Raw genomic sequence first — 9,034 nt, 5'->3', positions numbered from 1 at the left:
AAATATTCTCATCATTAATAGTTTGTACAAGAGAACTTTTAATTACAATCTTTATGAAAATATATATACATATATATTTTCTTTAGATGTAATCATGGATTTAATGAGTCAATATGATATTAATCTCATTTGATTTACCATTAGAACTAGAATACATAATCTCAAAAACATTAGAGGTTACATAATCGCCATGTAGAACGAAGATAAATGATGTAGAACGATATGTAGAACGAAGATTACGCTCGAGGTACAGATTGTGATGTTGAGGCTTGTGTTGTTGGTGGTACCGGTGTTGTTGGTGCTGAGGTTGGTGGTGCCGGTGCTGATGTAGTAGACGTAAGTCTATCTTCCAAATTGCGTACTGTACTTTCCAGAGACTCCATTCTTTCTTCAACCCTAGTACGAAGCTCCCTGACTTCTTCCACTAATCTACTTGATTAGTAGTCAGGAGTAGAGGTTGAATCACCAACATAACTATATGAATGCATTCTTTGAGGCAGAATATTCTGGCAAAGAGTGTGAAAATAGTATTGCGAATTGGTTGTCCAGTAAGTGCGTCAAGTTCTCTGATGTCCGGAGGTAAGTTTGGTTCTCGGTAGGGTTCTCCCTCTTCATTTCTCCAGCGATTGAGTATGTCTCGAACCCATCCCCATTTCCTCCAGAAAGAAGTATAGTCAACCAGTTGGGACACTTCAGTCACACTACCTTCAGAGTCTTCAGAATCGCCTTTGGAACTATAGGAACTCGAACTTTGTGCATGATCCATCTTACACGGTCAGTTAGAGGGTTTTTGATATGAAATGATTTTTGGATATCGGAGGATATTGATAATGCTAAAAACGAACATATATTTCACAACATTATCCCTCAAGAAAGACAAGCTTTTAGTTGCAATTGTTCTATTTACAAGTGATATTCGTTTAAATAATAAAAGGTGAAGACAAAAGACAGATTCGATGATTTGAAGATGCAAACGATCAAAAAGCTCAAAAGTACAAAGTACGATCCAAGAGGTTCAATTTATTGATGAGAAGCGTCTAGAAATGACAAAAGTACAAGTTACAAAACACAAAGTACAAGATATTAAATTGTACGCAAGGACGTTCGAAAATCCGAAACCGGGACCTAAGTCAATTTTCAACGCACGACGCAACGGAGCAAAAATTACAAGTCAACTATGCATATAAATATAATATAATATATAAATAATTCTTAAAATTATATATATATTATATTTATTTATAAAAAAATCCGTCGGCAAGCTAGGAGCCAAACTTGGATGAGCTGTAATCCATCACTCCGCGATCGTAGAGCTGTGAAGGAGAAACCCTTCGAGATCGCGGAGCACACCAAAACTGAAATGGGGCCTATAAAAGGCAACACATTCAATCGATATTTTAACACCTTCTTTCCATTTCATATACGTAAAAGATATATATATATATATATATTTATAATTAATAATTTTAATTTAAGATTAATAATAATAAGGTTATATTAGCGAATGTTTTAAGGTTTTAAGTCAAAATTCTGTCCGTGTAACGCTACGCTATTTTTAATCATTGTAAGTTATGTTCAACCTTTTTAATTTAATGTCTCGTAGCTAAGTTATTATTATGCTTATTTAATGCCGAAGTAATCATGATGTTTGGCTAAATATTAAAATTGGGTAATTGGGTTTTGGACCATAATTGGGGTTTGAATAAAAGAACGACACTTGTGGAAATTAGACTATGGGCTATTAATGGGCTTTATATTAACTAAATGATACCTCGTTAATTTAATATATAGAATTATAATTTGACATATTTATATATAACCACATACGCTTGACTGGGTACGGTGGGCGGGATATCTATATATACCAATAATTGTTCATTTTACCGGACACGGAACTGGATTAATAGTTAATAGACTTGTTGAAACAGGGGTGGATTACATTCCAGGGTAATTGGTGTAATTGTTAACAAAGTAGTAAAACCTTAGTTTACACGCAGTCGATAACCTGGTGTATTCATTAAACAAAGTATTAAGACCTTGTTACAATTCGAATCCCCAATTAGTTGGAATATTTGACTTCGGGAATAAGAATAATTTGACGAAGACTTCCGCATTTTATGATTATGACTGATGGACTATTATGGACAAATCCGTATGGACATATTGAATAATCCAGGACAAAGGACAATTAACCAAAGGGAATAAACTAAAAACAACACGTCAAACATCATGATTACGGAAGTTTAAATAAGCATAATTCCTTTATTTCTTATTTAATTGCACTTTTAATTATTGCCCTTTTATTTACTGTCATTGTATTTAATTGCACTTTTAATTATCGTACTCTTTAATTATCGCACTTTTATTTATCGCAATTTCATTATCGTTATTTACTTTACGCTTAAAATTAAGTTATATTTATTTTTAATATTTTACATTAGGTTTTAACTGCGACTAAAGTTTTAAAATCGACAAACCGGTCATTAAACGGTAAAAACCCCCTTTTTATAATAATAATACTAATTATATATATTTTTGTATTTTTACAAATATAGTTCTTAAAAAATATAGCGTTAAGCTTGTTTAAAAGATCCCTGTGGAACGAACCGGACTTACTAAAAACTACATAACTGTACGATTAGGTACACTGCCTATAAGTGTTGTAGCAAGGTTTAGGTATATCCACTCTATAAATAAATAAATCACTTGTGTAAAATTGTATCGTATTTAATAGTATTTCCTTGTAAAAAATACTACTATTTTATACACCACCTCGCACACATCAGATATTCTAATTACCTAGAATACCTATATATAGTACAAAAGATCCCGTAGATTACGGATGGAATTAAGGAAACATGTCAGACAAGGTCTAATATGATGGGATATGAATTTGTCTGTACACCATCTATGCAATAATTGCAATAAGAGTGTCGAGACTTAGGAATGATAAGCAGGTAATTTTCCACTAGGAATGATAAACAAAACTTATAATATGCAGCTAAGGTCGAAGTCCAGACTTACTAATGCATCCTAACAACTATCAGTTAGACATACTAATGCAAGACCTGATTCGCAAAGACCACCGCTCTAATACCAACTGTGATAGCCCGTCCTAATCCATCTGGATGAAATCATCAACATTTGGTCCCATTGCGAGGTACTGCCCTAAGTATGCCATGAGCGACTCCATGTAATATCCTTAAAATGAGCAAATGCACAGCGGAAGATTTCTTTCATATCTGAGAATAAACATGCTTTAAAGTGTCAACCAAAAGGTTGGTGAGTTCATAGGTTTAATCTTTATCATAAATCATAATAATAATAGGCCACAAGATTTCAATTATAACCGCACACGTAACCCGTGTACAAAATAATACGCGTAACCCGTGAATTAAAAATCATTCATATGGTGAACACCTGGTAACTGGCATTAACAAAAATGCATCTAGAATATCCCCATCATTCCGGGACTCTCATCGGACATGATAAAATCGAAGTACTAAAGCATCCGTAACCCGAATGGGGTTTGTTAGGCCCAATAGATATATCTTTAGGATTCGAGTCAATTAGGGTTTCTGCTCCCTAATTCTTAGATTACCAGACTAAAAAGGGTGATATTCGGTTTAATAATCCAACCATAAAATGTAGTTTCAAGTACTTGTGCCTATTTTGTAAAACATTTATAAAAGCAGCGCATGTATTCTCAGTCCCAAAAATATATATTGCAAAAGCATTTAAAAAGGGAGCAAATGAAACTCATGATACTGTATTTCGTATTTAAATTACATATGACGTCATTGAATAAGTGTAGGGTTGGCCTTGGATTCACGAACCTATACCAAGTATATATATATATATATATATATATATATATATATATATATATATATATATATATATATATATATATATATATATATATATATATATATTAACACAGATAATTGTAATCGATCAACTTGATATATTATTATTTAGTGATATAATTATTATATTAATAAATCATATGTTTATAAAGATTTTAAATAATTACATTTTTTAATTCATTACCATAATAAGTTTATTAATATAGTAAATTTCTTATTAAAATATTTGTATGTACAATATAATTATTATTATTAATTTTTTTATATATTAAAATATAATGGTAAGTAATATTATGGCATTAGTAATAAATATACATTTTTACATAAATATCTTTTATTTATTAAAATAATAATTATGATAGTACTAAAATAATGATGATAATAATATTAGTAATAACAATAATGAAAATAATATTAATTATACTAATAATCTTATTACTAATTTTTGTAATAATAATAATTACTTAATGACAACGATAATAAATAATAATAATAATAATAATAATAATAATAATAATAATAATAACAATAATACTAATAATAATGAAATAATAATAATTATAAAGTACTACCTTAAAGAATGAGGTTTCTAAAAAAAAACCACAGACCGGGCTCGTCCGTCTGCCTTCTGTTTTTCTGATCTAACTCCTAGCGTATTTCTATTTAACCCGCTTAACAGCAGCCTGCTTGCATATTGGGTCACAGCCCAATAAACTAAGGAAACACAGCCCATCTTGTTTTAATGGCCTAGTCAGAATTTTTTTTTTATAAGCCCAACATATTGCAGCAAACTTAACGATTTGTAGCTGGGTTTTTCGAGTAGGGTTACTTGGATTCGTACAGAGATTAACAGTAGGGAAAAATATAACATAGAATAAGTGGTGAGGTGGGGTTAACTGTATAATACATGTCGACTAAAAAGAAAAAGGAAAAGACACACGATAGCAGTTAAATCATTGTTATCCTCGTCTTCTATCATCAAAATCATCATCATAATAATCCTTCTCATCTCAGTAGAACGGTAAACAACAAACGAGTTTGGTTATAAGGGTGTCTAATAGAACAAGAAAAACAGAAGTTGCAGAGGTGGTTTGTGATTGTTTTTCGAACAAACATAGGAAATAAAAAGCGTAGCAACTGTAGCAATTTAACTAGGAACACGGAGGTGGGTTGCTATGGTGTTCGTAGTCCTTTAATCAGAAAGTCGTGATGTAGCAGCGACGGTTTGAATAAGTTGTATTTGAGCTGGATTTGAAACCCGTCGAAGCCCAACACCGTTTTTAATAAAATTTTGAATTGGGCCGAACTGTTTTAGCCCAAGTTTTAATCCGGTAATATTGTCCTCTGCGATCTCGGAGCTGACGAGGCAAAAAAGCTAAGCGATTGCGTAGCACACCCTGACACGCCTGGTCAAACCCTAAATCGCATTAATTACGGAGTATTTTTATTTATTATATTTTTAAACCCTAATTTGGTTTATTAAATTAATATTTAGTTTTAGTTTTTAATTAACTTGTATTTTAAGTATTAATTAGTTTTATTATATATAAAAATTAATACTTTTATAAAATAAATATAAAAATAATATTTTTATAAAAATAAATAACTTTATCAATTTTAAGCATATTTTTATATTTGTATCCTTTTAATCGTTTATTCGTAATATTTGTATTTTTATTGTTCGTAACTACTTTTAAATTTAGTATTTTGCCGTAGCTTATTTTTATTTCTAGATTTTTAGGCTCTGTCGTAAAATCCCTTAAGTACTTTTTCTTTAGACTAAGATTTAGGTGCTTTAGAATTTTGCGACGCCGTTTTAAGTTTTTAGTATTTTTTTTAAGTTATTGCCGTTTTAGATATAGTATTCCTTTTAAGCTTTAATACCTTTAGACGTAACTTTTAATTCCTAGTTTTTAGATTTTTAAGTTTCGACGCGCTACGTTCTTTTTATTATTTTTCGACGTTTTCCGACGCGCTCTTTTTCTTTCTTATTTTTCGCCACTCTAGTTTTTAGGACTTAGATTTTTTCTATTTCTTCTCTAAAATTTCTTTAAATTTCAACGAAAAATTATTTTAAGTGGTTAAATTGATAGACATCCAAATTTTCTGCTTCGTAGTAATAGTTGGATTTGTTAGTGGCTGAGTTGTGAGCTTCCGATTTAAAGGGTTCTGGCTCCCTGCTGCATCTATTGGCTATTCGAAACGTGGGCAAAAGCAGAAAAGTCTATTAATTTGATAACTTTAATAATTTTTATCTTTTATAACTAATAAGATATTCAGTGAATGCACCGAGCAAAACGTTCACCACCTTTTGTACGTTCACCACCTTTAACTCAATCAAGACATCTAGCAAATATTGTCGCCGTTGATTTTTCTTTAGAATCGTCATCCAGTCGACCAAGTACTCCAATTCAAATTTCCGATAATCCATTTTTTGAACCCGACCTCACAATTGAGAACCCGGAGGATATTCAGGGACAATTCAGAGATCCTGAACCATTAATTTTTCCTCCGGAACCACCAATCATTCAAACCGAGATTGTAGAGGAACCAACTATTAAATCAAAATCCTCTAGTGATTCAGATTCAAAAAATTCAATCATGGAAAATCTGGAACCTCTAAGTATGGAAGACCGAATGAGAACTAAACGCACTGGCCAAGGTCACGCAATTACTCAACCAGACATTAATGCGCCAGATTATGAAATCAAAGGAAAAATCCTACACATGTAACTAATCAATGCCAATTTAGTGGTGCGCCGAAGGAAGATCCAAATGAACATCTTCGTACATTTAATAGGATCTGCACTCTATTTAAAATAAGAGAAGTGGAGGATGAACAGATATATCTCATGTTATTTCCCTGGACTTTAAAGGGAGAAGCCAAAGATTGGTTAGAATCATTACCTGAAGGGGCGATTGATACATGGGACGTTTTAGTTGAAATTTTTCTTAAACAATTCTTTCCGGCATCTAAAGCCGTGAGACTTCAAGGAGAAATTTTTACGTTCACGCAAAAGCCAAATGAAACTCTATATGAAGCGTGGACAAGATTTGGAAAGTTATTGAGAGGATGTCCGCAACATAGTTTAGACACTTGTCAAATAGTACAAATATTCTACCAAGGATGCGACATCACTACAAGAAAAGACATCGATATAGCAGCTGGTGGTTCCATTATGAAGAAAACAGCAACTGACGCTTACAAAATTATTGATAACACTGCTTCCCACTCACATGAGTGGCACCGAGAAAAAGATATCATTAGATCATCTAAAGCAGCTAGAGCCGATTCTAGCCATGACTTAGATTCCATTTCCGCAAAGATAGATGCTGTCGAGAGACGAATGGAAAAGATGACTAAAGATATTCACTCAATACGAATTAGTTGTGAGCAGTGTGGAGGACCACATTTGACAAAAGATTGTCTCAGTATTGAACTAACAATGGAACAAAGAGAGAATGTTTCATACATAAACCAAAGGCCTGGAAATAATTATCAGAATAATTATCAACCGCCAAAACCAATCTACAATCAAAACCAGAATTATAACCGAAATGTTCCATACAACAACCAACAAGGTCCTAGCAATCAACAAGTATCAAACAATACTTACAATCAGCAAAGACCTATTTTTCAAAACAAACCACCGCAAACTGATGATAAAAAGCCAAATTTAGAAGATATGATGTCGAAGCTAGTTGAATCTCAAACACAATTTTTCACATCTCAGAAACAAACCAATGAACAAAATGCTCAAGCATTTAGAAATCAACAAGCTTCTATTCAAAATTTGGAACAAGAAGTAAGTAACCTAGCAAGGTTAATAGGTGAAAGAAAATCGGGAAGTCTACCTAGTGATACAAATGCTAACCCCCGGAATGAAACAGCTAAAGCCATTACCACAAGAAGTGGTATTACACTTAAACCACCTGAAATATCTATAATTTCTGATGACGCTATTACTACTCCACAAGAACCACAATCTGAACAAGATAAGGAAAAAGAACCGGTAGTTGAAAAGGTTAATGAAGATAACACAGTTAAGGCAAAACCTTATGTTAAACCATACCAACCACCACTTCCTTACCCTAGTAAAATGAGAAAAGAAAGACTAGAAGCCGAGCAATCCAAATTCTTGGATATGTTTAAACAAATAAATGTAAATCTTCCTTTCATTGATGTAATTTCAGGAAAGCCTAGATATGCTAAATTTCTAAAAGATCTAATCACGAATAGAAAGAAAATGGAAGAACTCTCGGCTATTACAATGAATGCTAATTATTCTGCAGTGCTGTTGAATAAGATACCAGAAAAACTTTCAGATCCAGGAAGTTTCACAATTCCATGTTTTCTGGGAAGTCTTAGTTCAATAGAAGCATTGGTAGACTTAGGTGGTAGTATAAATTTAATGCCGTATTCACTATACGCTAAACTAGACCTTGGAGAATTGAAACCAACACGAATAAGGATACAACTAGACGATCGATCAGTAAAATATCCTAGAGGGATAATGGAGAACATGCTAGTTAAAGTTGGTACTTTAGTATTTCCAGTAGATTTTGTTATTCTGGAAATGGAAGAAGATTCTCGAGTTCCTCTCATATTAGGAAGACCATTCTTAAACACGGCTAAAGCAATAATAGACGTGTTTGGTAAGAAATTGACCCTAAGTATAGAGAACAAGAGTGTTACCTTTTCAGTTGATAGAGCAATGCAACAACCGCAATCTGCAGATGATACATGTTATTATATTCAAACTATAGATTCACATGTAGAATTGTTAGAAGAATTTTCAGAATTACAAGGAACAGGAGAATGTTCTTTAGGAGAAAGTACTGAATCAATTGATGAAACTGAAATGTTAGCTACACATATGGCTAATGGATATGAACCAACAACAGAAGAAATTCAAATGCTAAAAGAGGAAGACAGATATCGATATAAATCATCGATAGAAGAACCACCGACATTAGAGTTAAAGCCACTTCCAAACCATTTGGAATATGCTTATTTACGTGGTGAATCTGAATTACCTGTAATAATATCGTCTTCTCTTACTGAAAATGAAAAATCACAACTCATTTCTGTGCTAAAAGCTCAAAAACCAACCATTGCATGGAAAATTCCTGATATTAAAGGAATAAGTCCTTCATATTGCACA

General features: G+C 32.4%; 1 non-coding gene across 1 annotated transcript; it reads right to left on the bottom strand.

Annotated features, from left to right (window-relative positions):
* Nucleotides 1-6,853: 6,853 nt before the first annotated feature.
* Nucleotides 6,854-6,960, bottom strand: LOC139856399 (small nucleolar RNA R71). Its single transcript, XR_011761882.1, has one exon. It is a non-coding gene; the product is annotated as a small nucleolar RNA R71 (small nucleolar RNA).
* Nucleotides 6,961-9,034: the final 2,074 nt, after the last annotated feature.

This window comes from Rutidosis leptorrhynchoides, chromosome 6 (genome assembly GCF_046630445.1).
Source record: "Rutidosis leptorrhynchoides isolate AG116_Rl617_1_P2 chromosome 6, CSIRO_AGI_Rlap_v1, whole genome shotgun sequence".
Classification (NCBI taxonomy): domain Eukaryota; kingdom Viridiplantae; phylum Streptophyta; class Magnoliopsida; order Asterales; family Asteraceae; genus Rutidosis; species Rutidosis leptorrhynchoides.
Note: the sequence above shows the minus strand (reverse complement) of the source record. Positions and strands in the feature narration are given on the sequence as shown.